Below are 22,333 nucleotides of genomic sequence, written 5' to 3'. Positions count from 1 at the left end.
GTGCCATCCACTTTAGGGACAACATTACAGTAGTTACAATATTCCAGTACAATGCTAATGTATCCAACTGATGGCAGGACTATACACCAAGGAGCATTCACATGGGCTGCTGAGACACAAGCTATTTTGTCATTTAGTTATAAGGACTCCTGACCTGGATCACCATCCTCCAGCAGAAGGACAGATGCATTATTTGTGCACAGTCGACTGTCAAGTGAAAAGCATTTGAGTTCTGCTGATAGGAGACGTGATAAATATTAATCATTCTCCATTTTGCTGTCTTCACCAGCTCCCGAGTCTGAGTATCCCTGCAACTTAGGGGTTAGTGATTACAGGGTTCAAAAACTATAGACCTCTCTGGTAGATTCTATGTGAATAAAGCATTGTATATTTTCTGTCAGTGTCTTCTATATTCTGTAAATGCATTCTTTATTGTTCATTCAGTGTTTAAATCAGTGTTTGCTAGCTAGCTGTCTTTTTCTCTCTCACTTTAAATTGGTCATTTCTGTCAGTCAGAGGTCCAACAACCGCAATTTGTATCACACTACTTTTATGCTTTGGAAAAATTGCCTTAATGTGATACAAGTTGTTGAAAAATCCTCAGCTCACCTTAATACATTTCATTATGGCCAGTATTAAGTTGCTGACTTTGTCTAGGAGCTTTCCATCAAGATGCAATAGCAACACCGCCTACCACTCTAAAAACCTTTTTCTATTTCATATTTCTATTTGCCTTGCACCAAATAGAAATATGAAATATAAAATATCTTCTGAACCATGCAAAGCATGTGAACTGCACTATCCAGTGTGGAAAACTGTGACCCATGCCTTGCCAACAGAAACAAGAAATCCAGTCAGGAGCGAGCAAGAAAAGCAAATCAGAGGGAAAGGTTACAGTGTGCTTGTCTGAATTCTCCAAATTATAACACACAATTTAGCATTTGAGATCCTGGCAGGAAAGTCCTTCTAGATGTGTGTGTTAGATGTGACTGTCTCCCTAGACGGAGATAATATGTAAATATTAATTTTTTCCTACTTTAGTACAAACATTAGCCTAAACAAGTTCCAGGCCATGAAAAGATCAAGTTTATCTGAAAAAAGTGGAGGAGGTGTAGATGTACTTTTGACTTATATATATTATTCATGAGGAAATGTGATTTTGATCCCCAAAACTTCACTAAAAAACTACTAAAAACTTAAAAGCATTTTGTCAATTCGATTTTTGTCCTTTTGCTTTTCTGGAACCTTTTGGCATCTTGTTGCAGCAGCTCCAACCCTAACCTTAACATCTTGACTTCCACCAGGTCACCTCCCTCCAACTTTGGGAGGATCATATTCCTTAGCCTCTCCTGGAAGTTCTGTGTCGGGGTACTGGAGAGGAGAGCTGAACATCAGATTCAAAAGATTAAGTTCACCTATACAAGCAGAAGAAATGAGGATCTTCTGAGGGGAATCAAGAAATGTAATGTGATTACACTAACATGTTATTTTTAACACCTTACATTGTTCATGAAGTACTACAGACCCGCTACTCCTCCACATCAAAAGGATCCAGTTGATGAATCTAACTAGGATGCCTCCTGGACACTTTTTACGGGAGATTTTTCAGAAATGTCCCAATGAGAGAAGATGGATGGACAGATGGATGGATGTTAGCCTAATCCAAATCTTCTAGCAGAAAGCTAAGTGCATGTAAACAACCTGATCTGAAAGGTAATACCTTCTAGTTTCTGAAACTATGCCTGTTCAGCAGGTGGCTAAAATGCATCCTAACCTGACCCTACTCTATTGTAATTTCTGGCCAAATTACTAGATGAACATAGTAAAAAAGAAAAGAAAAAATAGTCAAGGGATGATTTCATAAATTTGATGGTGATTGCACTCCAGTATAAATGATTGCAAAACTTCACAAATCAAAGAAGCTTCATGGCTTCAATTTAAAGGCTACTTGCATGGCTTTTTTCAGCTTTGTGAGTCCTTTTTTCTAGACAACAGTCGATGAGACTCAGTTACAGCAGAACATAAAATAATGGGTTGATCATCCAGCTCTCTCTCATAACAGCATCAGCTCCACGTCTTCCAATGCAGTGGCCAAACACACTTCCTAGTGCAGAAATTGTTGAGCATGTGTGGTCTGTCACTGAAGAGAATTCAATACATAGACCATATGCATAGATGCTGTTATGTGCATCCTCCGCAATTGTTCCTGGCTAAGTATTGCAGGAAAGTGCTGTGTGCCACATTATGTTCTTAGAGAGCAATGGAGCATTAAATTATTAAAGGGCAAATCAACAGCAAATGACGTATGAGAAAAAAACTGTTGCACGGTTACAGGATCTTTATCAATCTGTGTGCTTTCTCTTATTTCAGTACCTTCTTTGGACCTTAAGAGATAAAACACATGCTGTCACATGCCTGGTTGGGTTGTCTATGGAGAAATGGTTTCATCATATTTGAAGTAAAATAATGATCTTGTGTCCAAGCCTTTAACACACATGCTACATCTGTCACGGTCTGGCTGGCAGACCGTGGGGATGTGGGGAAAGGAGGACCCAGGCGCGGTGCTCTATGTATAAACAGTGTGTTTATTTACAGAGTGGAACAAAAACAACAATAAATCCCCGTGTTCTCCCAGACTCCCGTGTCGTGTCTCTGCGTGAATAGTTCGTGTCTCTGTGCTCTCCGCTCCCGTGTCAGCACCCCCCGGTGCTCGCTGCTCTTCGTGCCTTCCACGCTCCTCCTGCGGGAAACAATAGACGCAGCCGTCAGGACACAAATAACCGCGGGCATACACTTACACATATTAACTCAATTCAATGGGACGACTAACGTGGAGTCTCAAGGAAATGATCCCGCGTCGGTGGGAGCGCCAACTCTCTCCTAAGTAGCTCCCCCGACGAGGCCTGATCAGCAGCAGGTGTGTGACTTCGGGTGTGGCCAGTCCTTCCGCAGGGCCACACCCCTCAGGCCTGCAGGTGGCTGAGCTCCATCCTCCAAGCATACCCGCAGACACACACACACACACACACTCACATCTACAAGCATGGAGAAGAGCAGCAGCAACACCAAAATACATATAATAATAATAATATAATTCATAACTGCTCAGGGATCCTGGGTTGCTCAGACCCAGGACCCTGACAACATCACATTTACGATGACATCACAGTCTGGTCTCCCTTATGGCCTGTTGGTGTGGCAGGTCTCGTTTGTGGGCACTGGGGAGCTGTTGTGGCTTCTTTCCATCAGTGGCACCGGCAGCACCTGGGTCCAGTCTGTCAGCATTCTATAAAAGCCCTCAGAGCTCAGTTGTGTGGTGATTTTGATTTAGGTTCTTGCACCAAACAACATTGCATGCACGAATTCTACACCTGCTGCTCTGATTATACTGACTCAAAAATCACATTTTAGATCATCTCAACAGATATTTGAGATTCAGGTATTTGTTTTTGCTTGATCTTTAAATGTACAATTTTCTACTGCTCTGCTCTCAACGTGTGAGGACCTCAGAGTGTTAAAGGTGACAACAAGGTAACTGTAGGTTATAATAATAGAGCAATCTCTACAAAGCAGTTGCTATAGAATTGCAATCTCTTTAGCTGTATTTCTATAGAAAAAATGTTTTCAACTCTGCACCGACTGTCCTGGGGTCTGCACATAGACATCCAGAGCCACACACAATGACACAGGAATGTCATTTACACATAGATCTATGTATGTGGAGTAAAAACTCAAATGTCAAGGTACATGTTATTTTAACTGACTGGACTAAACTTGGGCTATTTTCAGCACTCAGACTCCACATGTGCCTAACCTAGAATCTCTCCAGCTAAACATAACCCACAATATGATTGAATGTTTTTTTGTAAATCCCTGGATATGTTTAGATGTTTTGGGAAAACAAATAGAAAATGTAATATCACTTCACGTTACATTAATTAAACTGGTGTGATGTGAAAGTGATCTTTATTTCACCAAAGCACTTGTTAGATCACACCTTGTATTTGGTCTATGATAGTTTGTTCAAATGTTTTAAGTTGTGAGTGAACAAGGTAAAACAGATTGGCCTAATTCCCTCGTTCAGCTATTTTTTGTGACTTGAATGTCTCAAAAGAAGCCAAAGAAATTGTGTTGCTCTTGTTTTGTCAGACAGAGAACTTGTGGCTTGACTGTTGTTCTTTGGAGAACGCTGTTCAGACAGAAACTGTTACCATTCATAAAAATCTTTCCTTCAAGTGGTGGTTAGCACTCCCGTTCACACAAAATGACCTTCAGTGCAATCAAAACCCTTCAATGCCTCCTTTTATCCCTTCAGCCTCCAGTCTGATTTGGACAATGGCCACGGTGGATTCATTCAATAGCCGCTGAACCATCTCTCTGATTATGTGTAGTGTTTTGTGTGAATGTCAGAGATATAAATTCCTCAGTCTCACCAACCTTTGTATTCTTGAATAAACCTGCAGATACATTTGCAGCTCTTTAATTGGAGAAAATGTCTAATTCAGCTCAATAAAACAATATCACAGCATTCATTGGAATAAACTGGAATACTTTCATAATTTTATCGTTTCCGGGAAAAGCTTCAGCCCATCCATTATCTCCAGTATCTGACACACCCCATGAATTGAAAGGTTCTTTTCTTATGGCCTGGAGTGAATTCATAATGTAATCTAGACAGGATTTGAATTAGATTTTCCTATTAGCCATTCCCTGACTGAACCAAGACCTCTGCTTTGAATCTGACCTAATACAATAGAATTATCACTGACTGTTCACTTGATGTCTTACCCTCCCATATTTCCTTCAAGCACAGCTCTCCTTTGTGATATTCTTTTCCTCCCTTTGAATGCACTACTGTTGATGCTGTACTCATTTTAACATGCACTTGTTTTGGATAATGAGCAGGTAAAAGTAACAGATTTTACTTCACTCGTGTCCTGATAAAATTATGGATTGTCTAAAACTTTCATCTGTGAATATATCCTGTTGATGCTCTACATCATGCCTATTCAACTACGAAGTTAGTTGGGCCAGATTTTCAAACCGAGGAATTTATCTGGGCCAGATTTTTTTTTTTTTTGAAGCCAGTAAGCAGCAGATCATGATCAATTTCAAACCCACACAACTGTACTGAAAAACAAGTATTTTTTTTATTCCTTTTCCCCTGTAAATCTGGTGGTGACCTCTCACAAATGCACACCAAAAGGTCCATTTAAAAAAAAAAGGGAGCTATAACTAAACTATTTTTTGCACATTTGAAATAATAATAACAAAAAACATTTTGATAATTCCCTTTCAAATTAAAATAAATATTTCGCTGACCACTCACTTTTCCTGCCATGGATGGAGCCCCATCGGTCACAAGTATACAGACACGCTTCATATCCAGACCATTTTCCTCAAAAAGAGCTTAAATCTTCTCAAACATCATTTCGCCAGCTGTGTGTCCCTCTAACGGTAGTAAACCGAGCAATTTCCCATCCAAAAAACGGACATATACGCACAACTGTGCATTATCAGTTCTGTCTGTGATCTCCTGCTATAGACATTACATCAGTTTTCTTCAGGTCATCTAACAGCATTTCAAACTCGTCTGACGCCAGAACTTCAATTCTACTAATATTTGAACTGTCCTACAGGGGTACGTTTTTAATAGCAGATGTCACCCTCACTTTTCACCGCATCCACCACGGCCAGCATGCAGTATTTCATTGTTTCAGAATCTGTGAAAGGCCTTTTCTTCTTCGCCAAGAAGCAAACACGAAGGGAAGCTGCTGCAGCTCTCTCTTGGGCTGTACAGGACCCCCACCATGGTAGTACAACTCCGGTTGTAAGATTATTAAACTCGGTAAAATGAATAAGTATTTGTCAGTCCAGGCAGGGTTAAACCGACAGTTTTCATTGTCAATTTTGCGCTTTTGGAGTGAGAAAGACATGCTGTTGTCGCATCATATATTACGATGATTGTTTAATATGTTTACATCACGGTGCATTGCGGGTTAAATATTGCTAGGCTACTAGGAGTGTTGCATTCACAGTCTACACTACGCTGTAGGAATTTTTAATTTTTTAAAAATTAATTAATTAATTCATTTTTTGCGTTTTCTCTGTGTTTCTGCCAGGACCACAGGCAGGGCCACTCGCAGGTTGCTTCTGGGCCGCATTTGGCCCGCGGGCCGCCATTTGAATAGGCTTGCTCTACATGAAAGGTGTTTGTTCTTTGCCCGTCTCTTACTCTCATTCTGAAGAAATGCAGCATTTGCTTCATGAATACATCAGTCTCTAAATTATCCAAGACTGTTTATTCTTTTCTTTGGCATGTATATAAATAAGATTAAGGATTCTCCATATTTCATACCACTAATGATGCCTCTCTCATGCAAACATGAGACCTAAAGTTAGCAGCTTTTAAACTACTTAAATGTTTAAACATCCTACAGAGATAACATGTACACAAGGGTTTTTAAAGCAGCAGTTAGTAATGACTTTCTGAATTGAAAAAGCATTAATAATTCAGTACGCTGTATTCAGGGATTTTGGAAACGTGCTTTCTGTAACACAGCCATTAATAATTATCATTTTGAATTCATACTATATAATATGATACACTATATAAATAAATTAGTTGAATTGCAGCTTCAACATTGCCAAACTGCACCTCGATGAAGAATAAATCAGCATATTCTGCAGATTCACCTGTTAACGCTTAGCCAGGGAGCATTGTGCCAACTTATGGAGCATTTATGCATTTCACCAAGAACACAGTGTCTACTCTGAGCAACGAATTCCATGATTAAAATATTTTTATGCTAATAGCATTTTTGCATTAAATAGTGCATTAAAAAGACTTTGGCTTTCTGCCTCATTAAAAGCAAATGTGGCTGCTCAGGCAGGTGCAGGAGTGTGCGTAATGTTTTGTTTTTAGTAGACAGATATCCTAAAGTTCGGAGCGAAACACAATTTTAAGTTCACCTTAATAATTTAACCTGACATTGTGTTGATACTGTAAACAACAAAACACTAAAAACTGCATCCTTCTAGTGGCTCCAAGGATATGGTCCCCCATTGTATGCTTCAATCCGGTAATGGGCATCGAGGTCATGGAGGAAGGAAGCAGGAAGGCTGTTTTTCCACATACTTGAATACAATCAAGTCTCTTTAAAAAAAAAAAAAAAAAAAGACACACACACACACCAACAACTTCTCCGTTGCCTTCACTTTTCAACCTTTGTATTTCTGTGACATACACAGAGAAACCCATTAATTTGAACTTTTCACTTTGAGAATAAGGCTGACATTCAGTTGCAAAAGAGCTATAGATATAGCTGTTACGGAAGACCAACAGAGCTTTTAAGAGAGGCACACCTTTTGAACTCGATGCTAGATGTGCTCATCATGAGTACATCTAGCATACTTTTATTCCTCTCTGCTTCTTCGGCCAGACGCACAGGACTCTGCAGAAATAATGCTGCTTTAGTTCATAGAGCAGCATATAGACATTTTCTGGCAGAAGCTATTCTTACGATGCTTGTATGTAGTTCATGTCACATGAAAGAGTCTTCGCTGTTATTAAGATGTCAGCTCTGTTTGTTGCACTAAGACTTTGGAGTTCTCGATCCCACACAAGTGGCAGGAAGAGACTGTACAGAACAATAATTGGGTGCTAAATAAAAATACATACTGGGCTTCCTGCTGTGTGCTCATATAGGATGTGTCGTATATGTGGTCAGTACCAAAACTGGACAGAACAGAGACAACAGGTGGTTTTACAAAATATTTATTGGTTAGACAGGAAAGTAGCTTTTTTTACTAAATACTTTTTTATTCTTACTTGAGTAATTTCTTGGACAGATACTTTTTACTTTTACTTGAGTAAAACTATGTTGAAGTAGTGCTACTCTTTCTTGAGTACAATTTTCGGCTACCCTACCCACCTCTGGTTGTGGGAAACTTGGCAACCTACACAACCCAAGCTGTGTGAAATTTTAAAAAAGCATGTACACAGCCAAGAAAAAGTGTTAAGTTAAGTGAAAATTGTGTGTATCAGGCCCCCAACGATCAGCACAGAGGTGAGGAGTCAATGGAGGGGGACTAGGCTTACAAAATGCCCAGTTTTTTTGTTTGTTAGCTTTGGGGATTTTTTTTACACTGACATAAACTATTCAGTAGTCCAAAAGAGTTCCTCTCTTATTTTATTATGTGCAAAATTATGAAAGGCAATACCTGGAGTTTAAATATTTAACTTCAGTCAAACACTATAGAGGACCTTTTTATCTGCCAAAGCTTTGGCTTCCTGGTCCCTGTAGGTATGCTACCATCTGATTTATGCAGGAGGTGTAATTAAATGGAAGATAAAAGCCTGTCATTTCACTATTATAAATATATTGTGAGATCCAATACTAATACTGAAGAGGTTAAAGGGGCCGTGTTGCATAAATGTAAACTAAAAGACATAATGAGACTTAATCAGAATGTAAAGGAAATGAATGACCATGTTTTAGCTTTCTGTTTCAGACTTTACTGAAGAATAAGGAGGAACTAAACCTTTAAAGAATTCATTGTTTGCATGCTTTGTTTCCAAAGAGGATGTGCCACTATAGTCATTTATAATAACTTACTGCAGGTGCATGAGCACATCACTGAAAAATATATAAAAACATATTTAAGTCTTATTTTTTATTTCTTGGTTCCAAATACAATAAACAGAACATCTGTCGTGTGATTACCTCCCACTCAAACTCACAACAGGGATCAGTGGCTACACCTGAATGCACACCACACTTCGGTGAGCTGCATTCCCGGCTGATTGTGAGTTTGTTTGTCCCTGAACGAGTAAGAGCATTTGCTTATTAGCAGGGTGTGGTTTCCTGCGCAGCCACGGTGGAAATGAACTCCTAGCACTTTGCTGGGAGTGCTGTGATGGATTAGATGCAGAACCAAAGCCTTTGTGGAGCTCTGTTGAAAAAAATCTCAGTGTAAGGGGATGACTCCGTTTGCTTGGTGTTTCTGTTTATACGACGTCCAGCCAAGTAAGCTTAAAAAAAAAATCACCCAAGGATTTCTCCTCAGTATAAGGCACTGGAAAGTACAACCAGTAAAGTAAGTGTATAAGCTGATTATGTGTTCTTAAGCATCATGCACTGGCTCTTAAATCAAGTGGCAGCAAGTACAGGAGCAGGTTCAGTGAATCTCTGCAGAAGCATTTAATGCAATTATGACAATGTAGATTATGAAATTATCTTGTTATCCTTATTGACTTTTGCTTTAATTAGTTTAGCATTTGGCTACAACGAAGATAAAGCACAATATATACACACACTCGGACATTCTGTAACCAGAATTATACTACATAAAGTGGGCTTGTTGTTTGCCAGTAATCAAGGTTCATCATCGTGGGGAGTGATCACTCTGTTTTGTAACCTTTCAGAATGTTTTTAACTAGTACAATCAGCAAAACTAGAAACTTAGTTTGTGCCAGTTGCTAATGGAAGATCTGTTAACTGAGCCCTCTGTGGCTACACTGCAGTTTCTCCAGAAGCAAATCAATCCCCACAGACTCCATTTTTTGAGCATTACAAAAACACTACAAAAATAGTTTTTATCTGAGTGGAGTGATTTTTTTTATATAACTCATCTCCTTGGATACTGGAGTTAGGGGCTGCTTTGTTTGGAAGGTATCCCCATATAGGCCATTAGAGCCAATCCACATCTGCAAGGCCCTACCTCTGCTAACTGGAGTCACTAAACTGAAATTATGTAACAATAATATGGCTTGGTGTTTGGTACAGACTATCCAATATGTTTGTGCTTATGAAATTCTAGTTTTTTTATTAATCTGTTACTTGGCACAAAGTCTTCAACCAACTTAAAGAAGTTGAGATGCTTTTCTTTCCAAGCTCTTTAGACTTGGAACAAAGTTGCAGGTATCTGCATTTTCCCCATATCATTTATATATGCAGCTAGTTAATGATAGCTATCTCTATCAAGTCATCCAAATATTGTAACTTCTGGGTCAAAAAAGGGGAAAAAAAAAACACTGATATGGACACTGAAGCATCAAAATGGGTGAGATCACAATTGTTATGTCCGTTTTTTCTGTTGTTCATTTACATGACCACAATCAAGCACTGAAGCAATTGATGTGAATCCTCCCTACTCAGGATTTGTAGACACTAATCATATCTTAATTATCTTAATAAGATCCCAGTTACACAGGCAGCCACTGGTCATAAGGAAAAATATAGCTGGTTTGCACTAATCTTCTTTGGTTGCTACAACAGCTGCCCAAAGTTTACATGGTACACAACTACCAGCTGCTCTAACAGAAGAAGTAAAACAATGGAAACTGAATGTTGCATGATGAATGCAGTGCTAAGGTACAACATTTACTTTAAAGGTGATCATTGTGCAGTTACTGTTACGATATTACTTCAGGGAGCAGACATGACACCGTCTTAGGTTTTAGCCATCACTTTTTTGTTATCTCCCTCAAGGCAACCTATCCCCTCAAACACATCAGCAAATTCTTTGAAGATGTCTTTGAAGAGTAATATCATCTTCTCTTAACAGCCTTTCTCTCATTGCATCCGATGTAATTCCACACACTACGCGATCTCTGATGAGGGATTCTTGCAGTTGTCCAAATTCACGTGACTTGGCCCTTAGTTTTAGCTCTGTGATGTATTGGCTAATTGGCATATCCCCTTGCACACACGTGAAAAACTTGTACCTTTCATAGGTTATGTTCTTCTTTGGGTTACAGTATTCCTCAAATTTCTCCATTATTTTCTATTTTCGTCAGCTTATGCTCATCACCATTTTCCGCAAACGTGAAGGTATTGTACACTTCAACCGCTTCCTCTCCAGCAACGTGAAGAAATAGTGAAGACTGTACCTTGGGTGGCTTGCTAGCCCCTCCTGTAGCCGCGAGATACAGCTCGAACCGTTGCCGAAACCGTCTCCAATTTTCCGAGAGGTTCCCTTGCAGCAATTCAAGTCCAGCTGGCGGCTTAAGCCCTTCCATGTGTGCGACACTCTTCTATAGCCTTATCAGTTCACTTCTGATACCATGTTACGATATTACTTCAGGGAGCAGACATGACAGTTACAGTTTGCACAACACCTTTCTCAAGTTTTTTCAAGTGAGTCTTGGCAGACAACTTGGTGTCATTCATGCAAATGACAGGCAATCGTGATCTACTAGTGACCAAAGAAATCACCAAAAGTTTGTTCTGTTTATCTGGATGTATCGTTTTCAGTAAGAGAAACATTTCCTCACTTATCCCAGTGACTTCTTCAGTCTCAGCTGACTGCTAGTTTCCCCAAATCTTTAAACAGTGCATTTGCATAATGACTGAAACTAGCACCACTGACTAACAGTGGGCTGTGGGGTCAGTTTCTTGATTACTAATATGCAATCACAATATTCTAAGATTCTTTAACTGGATGATTAAGAATGCACAGGACAATGTGATTTTCTGTTTTGTTTTTTTGTGCATTGGTTTACGAGTGACGGAAACCGCTCACCAAACAGTGGGGGAATGCACAGTTTCCCCTCATGTCCACTGATTGTATCACACTTAATGTGCAGAAACCTCTATACTGTATATCCTTTTACAGACATGTCCATTCAAAATGTGTTGGGACATGTTTTTTGGTGTTATGTCCTAAAATTTTCCATGTAATCTTTCTAAACTTAAAATGTAGTTTTCAGTGCCTAATAAAACTTACTGGTTCTTAATGATATGATATGTGTTTGTTTCCTGGAAGCATTAATCAATCTGGATGAAACTGAATTTAATAAACTGCCTAGGTCATCAGGATTATCAATACCTAAACAGCTTTTGGGAATTACACCCAAATCCTTACAAAGTATATTATATGTAGTACTGCTGTCAAAACGAATGGCATGATTACATATACCCTGCATGTAGGATTCTTGGAATTATGTGTCGGTGTTGGTGTCTGTAATTGATTACTTTGTGTTATACAATAAACCTGTTGTCATGGTCCGCGGCCCGGCGTCTGAGGTGCTGATGGGATGCCCACTCCCGTGGGCGTGGCCGCTGACTCCACACCTGCATCCCATCCCAGGCGATCACCAGGTGGACCATTTAATCCTGCCCAGCCTGCTGCTCCACGCCAGTCCGTAATCGTCCTTCAGCGGTAACGCACACCTACGGGAAAGTCCTTAGGCAATCCTATCCGTGTGAACTAGTACTAACTCTGCCTTGTATACCCAGATCACTGCTCGGCGTGTTTTGAGTCACCAGCCTGTCCACCTGCCTGTCCAGAATTTGGATCACGATCAACCCCAGCTGCCTCGCCCTTTCTGGAGCTTCTCCCCACGGACCCTCACCCCTCCCTCCGGTTCCCTTGGCCCCGCTATCATCGTAAGACGCGTACACTACCTCCCCTCGTATGCTGCCGGTTTACCCGCACCCCAATAATCCTTTTTTCTTTTTCAGTTTCAGCCTCCCACGGTCCCGCTCTCGGCGTTTCCTGCGCGATTCTTCTCCCGGTCCCTCGGTTTCTCTGGTTCCGTGCGTTTTCTCCCTTCTACTCTCCCGGGACACTCTCAGTTATAATAAAGTTTATTTTTTCTCTCGTACCGCTGTGTGTGTGTTCTGCTCCTGGGTCCAGCTTGTGTGTTGAACTTCGGTTCTTGACACCTGTAGCTTGTAATAAAGAACAGCAATGAATATATGCATTTATTATTGATTTGTTTGGTTATGAACAGGAGTTTTTGTTACAGTAATATAAAGAATATATATAAGAATATAAAAAAAACATGATAAATTAATATACATGTCTGTGTGTTCATACAAGTTTTTTTTCCAACTCTTGTGTGAAAACACAGTTTGTTTTTATAGTTTAGTTTTTAGTTGAATTTTTTAAAGTAGATTTTTTCCTTTTCGTCTTTGTGGGTTCTCTGGTTTCCTTACACTTTGTTATTTGAGTCTCATGTTCATGTATTTGTTAGGTTTTTCTTCATTTGCTGGAATTACTGGCTTTCTCCATTAATCAGCTGATGTTTTCTTTCTGTAAAGTTCACCCACTCTTTTAGTTTTGATTATAATAATATTGTTTATACCTTTGTCTAGGTTCTATCCCATTTCCACTTTCCTCCATACCTTCCCCTTTTGAAGTCCCCCCACCCAGATTGCTCTTGTGCTCAGTTGTCATCTCTCACTTGTTGCAGGCAATTTTATCATTCTGTAGTTTTAAAAAAATATATTTTACACCTTCCTTAACAAGCCATCATTCTAGTTACACAACAAAATAATTCCAATTAATGCAAATCAGTACTATGAAAGAATGTGTGTGTCTTGGGGGGGGGGGACCCTTTGTGTTCCCAATTAGATGCCACACCATGAAAGCAACATTTTTTCCTTTGCAAAATAAGGTAGTTTGTCTTTCCCAATGTGATTTGTGGTTTGCGAAAATCTTGAAAAGGTCGCTCAATAAATCTTCAGATTATGTGTTGCTGTTCATACCGATGGCTGTTTGTGTGTGTTTGGAGAGGTGTGTTGCAACCTTACCATTACATTCCTTCAGCCATACACCTATACACCTTACTAGTCTCTATGGTAACTAATGTCCTGAATGGAGACAGTGCACTCCATTTTTTTCTGAAGTCTACCTCTCTTTCACATTCCACTTGGTGATTAGGCATCACTTTCTTCAGTACTGCTAGTTCTTTGTGTGCTGCACTGTGTTGAAGGTTTCTAATATTAATAGCCTAATGACATGATCCTGTCCACCCCTAATGCATGTCTGATGTCTCCTGTGCTTTTAGAGCCTGTTATCCACAGAGCCACAAATTGAGGTGAGAGAGAATAAGGCGTTGTAACATCTCTTACAACGGGGCACTGTAAAAAGAAACTACTCACAGATGGAGACATGGTGGGAATCCCCTTGTTTGCAAAACTAATCCAAAGCATAACTTTCCATTTACACAAGCTAGGCTGCAGAAAAAAGGAGTATTAAAAAGGCATGACTAAGCACTGAAATGGGCATGAAAAGTGTCTTAAGCATCACTGTATTTGTAATGCCCCTGAATTTCCTGTGATTTTAGCACCGCAGTGTGAAGATTGTGCCGTAAGCTAAATTCAATTCAATTCAATTTTATTTATATAGCCAAATCACAACAACAGTCGCCTCAGGGTGCTTTATATTGTAAGTTAGACCCTACAATAATACATACAGAGAAAAACCCAACAATCAAATGACCCCCTATGCGCAAGCACTTTGGTGACAGCGGGAAGGAAAAACTCCCTTTTAACAGGAAGAAACCTCCGGCAGAACCAGGCTCAGGGAGGGGCGGGGCCATCTGCTGTGAGTGGTTGGGGTGAGAGAAGGAAAACAGGATTAAGACATGCTGTGGAAGAGAGACAGAGATTAATAACAAGTATGATTTAATGCAGAGAGGTCTATTAACACATAGTGAGTGAGAAAGGTGACTGAAAAGGAAAAACTCAATGCATCATGGGAATCCCCCGGCAGCCTACGTCTATTGCAGCATAACTAAGGGAGGATTCAGGGTCACCTGATCCAGCCCTAACTATATGCTTTAGCAAAAAGGAAAGTTTTAAGCCTAATCTTGAAAGTAGAGATAGTGTCTGTCTCCTGAATCCAAACTGGAAGCTGGTTCCACAGAAGAGGGGCCTGAAAACTGAAGGCTCTGCCTCCCATTCTACTTTTAAATACTCTAGGAGTTAGTGGCAGTTGTGAGTATGTGCACATGCTTTACTAAAGTGGAAAAAGGCACAGTTCTTGCAAAGTGGGATTCATGTGAAAATATCAGGATGGTACTGTTGAGTTTATTGACTTGTAAACAATGTAAAATTTTAGTTTCAGCACTACGGACAGCTCTGGGGGTTACAGTATACTTAATGTGACCACATAGTCAGCTAACATACAGGTACAACACTCCAACACACATATATGCTAATAAGTGCAAAGTAGCACCTAAGTGCCAAAAAACTGGAACAAACTTCTGGAGCAGTCCCCCACACAACTGATTATATCATTTGTCAGCAAATGCCATTAAAATGTTCCAAAAGACACAAATGTAAATGAGAGGTTCAGTTCAGTGACGCCAGCAAGCAGACACAGAAGAGCTCTGTGCCTCTAATTCCAGCATCCATGTTATAAAAGAGCAAACTGTCGGTGATGGCCAAAACAGTTTGTATACCAGATGGTAAACATGCTTTTAAATGCAGTAAACTGTGTATTTTAAAATGGGAGTCTATGGAGATGCACTCACTTTTGGAGGAAGCCTTAAGTGGCCATTAAAGGAATGATGAGCATTTGTATGGAATGATTCATTCTTTCCACCTTATGAATGTAAGTCCCGCTGTTCTCTTTATTGGCACAGTTGCCCAACTTCGTCTGTCTTGTGGTATTGGACAAAAGGGGTAACAAGGTGTAACGCATTATAAATTAGAGGCTTATGGTAATCAGATTAATCAGTAGTCAGATTACTTTCTATTCAGTGTAATGCTATACTTTTGCTTTAGTCAGTTTTTTATTTACACTTTCCAATAAACACTGATAAAAAACATTTTTATTTGCAATACAAAAGTGGAAAAAAAGTCTGACACATTTTATGCGTTTGCCTCCAACTATTTGGTTCACAGCTGAAATAGCTGTATCCAGGAGCATGCCAGGGTCAGCTAGTGTGAGCGCAGAGAGAGGACAGCGTTCAATTTTTGGAAGCTACTGAAAGCCATCAATCTGGTGGAAATTAACTTGTTGTTGGTTATGTGGTTGAGAAAACGGCACAACTCTCTATGCAGTGAGTGACATACAAAATCATACTGTTATGTGATCATACAACCAACACGTGTGTGCTATTTTTGTTAATAAACTCATATTAAACCAGTAGGTCACATTGTGACATAACAGAGTACTTTGTAATGGCAGAAACACTGTAATTTAAGATTTAAAGAGTAACATAACAGTATGCAAAGATTTCATCAAAGCTTTATTTACAGAAAACAGCTGACTGATGATGCTGGGAACAAGGCAAGAACTTTGAGACAGAGCATACACGGTTGAAAGCAAAACAGTGAATTCATTTCATACTTCAGTCTATCAGTATTATTGAAATATTATTGTATGTGCTTTTATATGTGCCAGTGTAAGCATTTAAAGTTAAATTATCTACACAGCAAATGGAATTTTATACTTTATATAAATCTTGCAAGATGTCAAACTTCAAACTATCTCTCAGTTTACCATCCAGGAAACAAAGAGCTATGAGGCTGATGAGAGCTGACAGTGGAACAAAAAAGTGAAAGCATCTCCACATTATTCTGGGATTTATTTTGTGTTGGCAGATATACTCACTGCCCTTCCCTGAGCCTGGTTCTGCCTGAGGTTCCCTCCCGTTCAAAATGAGTTTTTCCTTCCCTCTGTCGCCAAAGTGCTTGCTCAAGGGGATTATATGATTGTTGGGGTTTCAACCTTACAATGTTAAGCACCTCGCAGTATCTGTTGTGATTGGGCATTATATGAATTGAACTGAACAAAGCACAAGGGACAACTGAGACATTATATACATACCAGGTAATTAGGGAGATGGGAAACACCAGGGAAGACAGCTGCAACAAATCAGGATAAACAAGACACAGGAAGTCAAACTCAGTGTAAAGCACACAAGACATGAGACTATCAAAATAGAAAAGGAACTAAAACACGCGCACACACACAGACCCAAGGACAAAAATGGAGATATCAAAGGCAAAAGCAGACAATCAGGGAGGCAGAACACAGTGAGACAAGGTAATGAAGTTGCCAGTGAGTGTGAGAAGACAAAATAGAAACATCCATCCGCTTATCCTTTTTTTCAGGGTCACAGGGGGCGCTGGAACCTATCCCAGCTGTGAGGGTGAGAGGCAGGGTACACCCTGGAAAGGTCGCCAGTCTGTCGCAGGGTTAACACAGAGAGACAGAAACCATTTGCGCTCACATTCATTCCTGCATTCACACCTATGGGCAATTTGGATTAATCAGTTAACCTATCCCCGCAAACTGCATGTCTTTGGACGATGGGAGGAAGCTGGAGTACCCAGAGGGAACCCACGCAAACACGGGGAGAACATGCAAACTCCACACAGAAAGACCCCGGCCTGATGGTGGAATTGAACGCGGGACCTTCTTGCTGTGCGGCAACAGTGCTAACCACCGTGCCAACCACCGTGCCACCATGCTGCCAAATAGACACATAAACCTCCTATTTCCATTGTTCTCACAATAACCTGTAATTAATATTTTAGCCTGAGGTTGACACAACATTCACTTTGACTCGTGGCAGCAGGTACCATCCTGGTAATGAAATTTTTAGAAGGGGAGCCATGGGAAGTCAGATGACCCACAGAGTGAGAGAGAAACAGATGAGGGGAAAGAGTGCGATAAAACAAAGGTCAGGGACCAATAGTGAAATAATGTTAGGAACAAAGGGAGCTTTGGCACGTAGCAGATTATTTCTTTTGCATTCTGAATGATGGCGAGTCATACTGTGAGGAAAAAATAAATGCAAAGGACACTAGGATCTACTGTATTGCTAGCTGTTCTGCAGTAAGGCTGCCTTGAACTGAGCATTTCCACAACTGCCTATGCTGATGTTATGCAGATGTATGCATATGGTACTCACCGTTATATTGATAGTAAACAAAACAAAAAGCCAGATTTTTTTTTTTTTAATCTGATACAAACTGTCTAGACACAGTACTAAAAACCAAAAATATCACTGTAATGGCAAAGCGGGTGAAAGGTTAAAGCATTTATTCAGTTACTCTTGAATATTTGTCACACAATCTCTCTCTCTCTCTCTCTCTCTCTCTTTCTCTGTATGTATTTAAGTGTTTTGTTACAGGGAGCAGTAATTTCCTGGAGTCTTGTCAACAGATTCACCAATTTGTTGTGACTGCTCTGGCCTGTCTAAACAACTGCTAAACTAAAAGGGCATCAACCAGGAATGTGTGCTTTAAATGTACTCTAAAAAGTAGGAAATAGGAAAAACTGCAACTCTGTGTGCAACTGCAAGGAAGCCTAACGCCTTAGAAATACTGACTTGGGTACCTTCTGTGCTAGCTTAGCTGTTTCACCATGTTTCATATTTCATATTTATTTCAGTCTGTGCACACAGTTCAAAAGCTATTCTTTACCATACAGTCATTAACGTGGCATTTGGCAAGAGTAAATAGTGCTATTCTGTGCATATGAATTACTACTAAATGACAAATTGTGACTATCCATAGATGACCAATTTCAAAACCAAATATTCAAGATAACATAACCATCTCAAAATAACATTTAAAAAACACGGCGTCTGTGATATATTAGAAGGAATATCCTTTCTATGTCGTCCATCTATAGTTCTACTCTTGTAGTTTAAACAGCAGGCTTATTAGTTTTCATCTTCCACTTTACAACCCAGTTATTGTCTGCCACCCCTTTAAATGGAAATGCAATCAATACACACTCTCCTCAATACTGTGTTGCTCTCATTCTGTTGCTCATTCTGTACAACTTTCTCATGCTTGATCTCGTCAGATCTTACAACTGAGTACAAACTGTGTCTGCTACCTTGACATTGTCTGCGTTTTTGACACTGATTCAGTCTGATGAAAGTCAAATATATTTAAATATATTTTACATCATTAAATATATTTTCACCTACTGATCAGAAGGTTAGTGGTTCGATCCCTGGCTCCTCCAGTCTGCATGTCAAGGGTGAGAATGTGTGTGGCTGTAGTTAAGAAGCACTCAGTTTAGAGAAAGTGTGTGAATGTGGCATGTTGTATAGAAACACATTCAGTGTCTGAACAGAGTTTCGTCATGTTACTTTTGCACTATCATGTTACATGGCTTGATTAACCCTGGAGAAACCATGGGGTCAAATTTGACCCCATGGTTTCCCTAGTAAACCAATGGGGTCGGCTCTGACCCCATGGGTTCTCCAGGGTTATGGTACACATTAGGCTGACATCTGGGGCCAGAGCTGAACACACTGCTGGCACAGGGCCAAATTTATTAATTTGTTGTTTTAGTGAAAAATCCAATTTAAATAGAAATCTCTCATTTAAGAGAAAATTGGGAGGCCAGATTACAGCTCGTTCATCATTGGTGAAATAAATGGACTGGTATTTATTTTGCACTACTATAATTCTCGTTCACACTCATACTCACACTTCACATGATGCATCAAGGGCAACTAAGGGTGCACTACCTTGCCCAAGGATATTTCAGCATGCAGACCGGAGGAGTCAGGGTGCAATCCACTGACCTTTTGATAGGTAGACAACCTGCTCTGCCACCTGAACCACAGCGGCTTCTGATTTCCACTTAGAGCTGATTTCATACATATACTCTGTGTTGTGAAAAACAGGTCAGGTTAAAACCATTTTCTACATAACACACAACACATTAAAATATCAAAATATTATCAAAACACTGTTCTTAAATTAGACAGCGCCTCCATACAGTGTCGCAAGAGGTAGGAGGCAGGACACAGAAAAACCACTTGCAAGCTGTGAATCACATTGCTGCAAATCAGTGCATGCAGACATGAGATGGACTTTTTATAGTGGTAGCAGTATATCAATGAATAATGACAAAAAATATGAAAGAATTGGATAGGTACCTTTATACACAGTTTGTGTACATTTTTTCAAAAACGTTCAAATCACTGTTACTGTTACTTAAAGGTTTAAAGAAGAATTAAAAAGTTCAGCACTCATCTTGATTAGGTACGGCCCACGAGGGTATTTGTAGTGTTGTTTTCCAGGCAAACACACATATCTTGATTAAGAGGGAGTTTTTGTCACCACCCTTCTTAATTCCTATGATTCTGTTTTAAAAGTATGTAATGATGATCGTTGATCTGTTTTCCTCATCGAAGTAGCATTTTGTATTTTAGATACGCAAGCTCAGACTTGAACCATCATCTGTTTGCATTTGTTCAGTCTATTGTTTTATAATTGTCCATTCATTTACATGACTCAATTGAAATCTTGAAAAAAGACTATTGTACATTCACAATGAACTTTGCAGAAATTAAATTAGCTTCTTTTTTAACTAAAAGAAAAATCTACTGGATGTTTACTTTAGAAATGAGAATGTCGAAATGTCAATGAAAACTCAATTTTAAAGACTACCAATGACATGATGGACATTTCTTTCCCGCTGTCTGCCTCCCGTACTGCTCAGTGTAAGCTGTATCCTGATGGAACCTGTCTGCACTGGCTGGCATTAAAATCTCATCATCTGCTAAACACAAAGACTGGTAGGAAAGGTCAAGAGACAGAGGGTGGTGGGAAGCTGGCATCACTCAATCAATCACTCAGACACACATACACACACATTCAAGAACACACACTAGTGCACACTAGAAGTAACATACATGGCGGAATACACATAGATGTTGCATATGTGCATGCACACAAACCTACCCAGCTTTTGGTATGGTGCTTACATGTATTTAAAGACACTGTTAAAGTCAGACGATGTAAATGAATGCATAGCTCATATGCACACATACATAGAAAAGTATAAACCCATACAGTATAAATGAGCAAACATACTGCAAACATGCTCCTTTCTTACATAAATACAGACTCATACAGAGAAACATGCACACACACACACACACACACACACAAAGCTCTAGGGATTACTTCTGGCAGCCCTGAATGCAAACTCAGATGTTTTGCTGTGACTCTATGGATATTTTATAGGACTCCTGCGCAAATTGTAATGAATCTTTCATGAGGTTACATCGCATTGTGTGTTTATGTGTGGTTGGGCTGTGTGGGCCCACACGAATGTGTCGTGCACAACCAGAAGATTATAAAGTCGTGGTTAAGAGAAATGAGATCCACTTAAACAGGGCAAGAACCATTACCTTACTTCACCTCACATACCTAATTTTAAAAAAGATTAAATTCCAGCATTGAACTAAATATGCTATGCCTGTTGTTATTGTCTGTGTCATGTTGTCAGTTTTTTTTATGCATTGTTATGTGACAATGAGAGCTAAGAAACATCTGGAGCCCAGTATCATATATGTGTACAAAAAAAAGTCAAAAAAGCTGATTATGATTTAAAAATGTAATAAAAGAATCTTCATATCTGCCTATAATGTGGGTTCAGCAGGGGTAATATTAGGTGAAAGAGATCCTGAATAATTATTTCACTTTCACTTTATTTCTAAAGCACTTTAGTGCTGTACAGAAATAAAAAATAGAAAAATGATAGAACAAGAATAAAAGAATATATCAGTAGAGGTACATACAAAGGGCAAGAAGAAATCGAAAGCATTACATAATCCTTTCAAATAATTAAGCGCTTCACTGTGTTACACTCCAATAAAGTGAATGACAGTGTTTGTCTTTGCTGAAATAAATTACTAGTGATGAAACAGTGAACGATATATGATAGGTAATTTGTCAAATCGTTCATGCAGCGTTAACAGTAAAAAATAATAATAATAATTAGGAAGGAATAAATAGCAAAAAGCTCTTACAATATGAGATTGAGTTGATTATGTGTAATTTTTTTATATTTTGATCATAACTTCTCTCTTTGAGATAACGAAGAGTATACCTCTTAAGATATTCCAGATGGAACCATCCAAGAAAGAAAAAGCTGTTAAAGTGCTTGTGACCTATAGACATGCAACAATAAACCATGATTTGGAGTCACTAATGGGCAATGTTTTATTTTTTACAGCATGCAAGCCCCCAAAAACCGTGGTAACCACAGCAATGAGTAGGAGCCTCATTATTACCACTGCACCACACAGAGGATTTAGCAGCAGGCTGTTATTATAGACCACAGGTGAAGTGGTGGGGGGAGTGGGTGTTTGACATGGGGGTGTGGTGTTAAGGGCCAGTGCCTACTGTCGGGTTGTACTGTGCTGTAGTATTGTGTGTATTCTTTTTATGATGTGGCGCCATCTCATGGTTAAAACCTGTAATGATGACAGCATGATATAGTGTTGGTGTTTTTTCACAAATAGGTTGGGTAGAAAAAAAAATTTCTGTCTTAACATGTTAGAAAGCTCTCCTCTATCATCTTTTATTGCTCGCATGTAGTTGATACTCTAACCAGACCTCTGCGTTCCATGCAGCCCAGATCGGGTGTTTGAGAAAGCTGATAGCCAGATGTTGTCTGTCACCACAAAAGCCAAGAAAACAGTTTCACGTGCCTCTGAAAGGCAGCCAATGGAGACTTGTGGAAAAACAGCAGCTAAGCAAGAATTATCTGGCAGCGATAACATTTGGACCTAAATCAGTCAGAATATTACATGGATCAACAGGGATGG

At 39.5% G+C, this 22,333-nt stretch overlaps 2 long non-coding RNA genes across 2 annotated transcripts; one reads left to right on the top strand and one right to left on the bottom strand.

Moving 5' to 3' along the window:
- Positions 1–2,567: 2,567 nt before the first annotated feature.
- Positions 2,568–3,363, bottom strand: LOC145429849 (uncharacterized). Its single transcript, XR_013910180.1, has 2 exons — positions 2,831–3,363; positions 2,568–2,740 (listed from the first exon to the last, which is right to left on the bottom strand). It is a non-coding gene; the product is annotated as an uncharacterized LOC145429849 (long non-coding RNA).
- Positions 3,364–8,919: 5,556 nt separating this feature from the next.
- LOC113027435 (uncharacterized) lies at positions 8,920–12,610 on the top strand. Its single transcript, XR_003273052.2, has 3 exons — positions 8,920–12,165; positions 12,243–12,392; positions 12,474–12,610. It is a non-coding gene; the product is annotated as an uncharacterized LOC113027435 (long non-coding RNA).
- Positions 12,611–22,333: the final 9,723 nt, after the last annotated feature.

The sequence above is a fragment of the Astatotilapia calliptera genome, chromosome 7 (genome assembly GCF_964374335.1).
Source record: "Astatotilapia calliptera chromosome 7, fAstCal68.1, whole genome shotgun sequence".
NCBI lineage: Eukaryota > Metazoa > Chordata > Actinopteri > Cichliformes > Cichlidae > Astatotilapia > Astatotilapia calliptera.
Note: the sequence above shows the minus strand (reverse complement) of the source record. Positions and strands in the feature narration are given on the sequence as shown.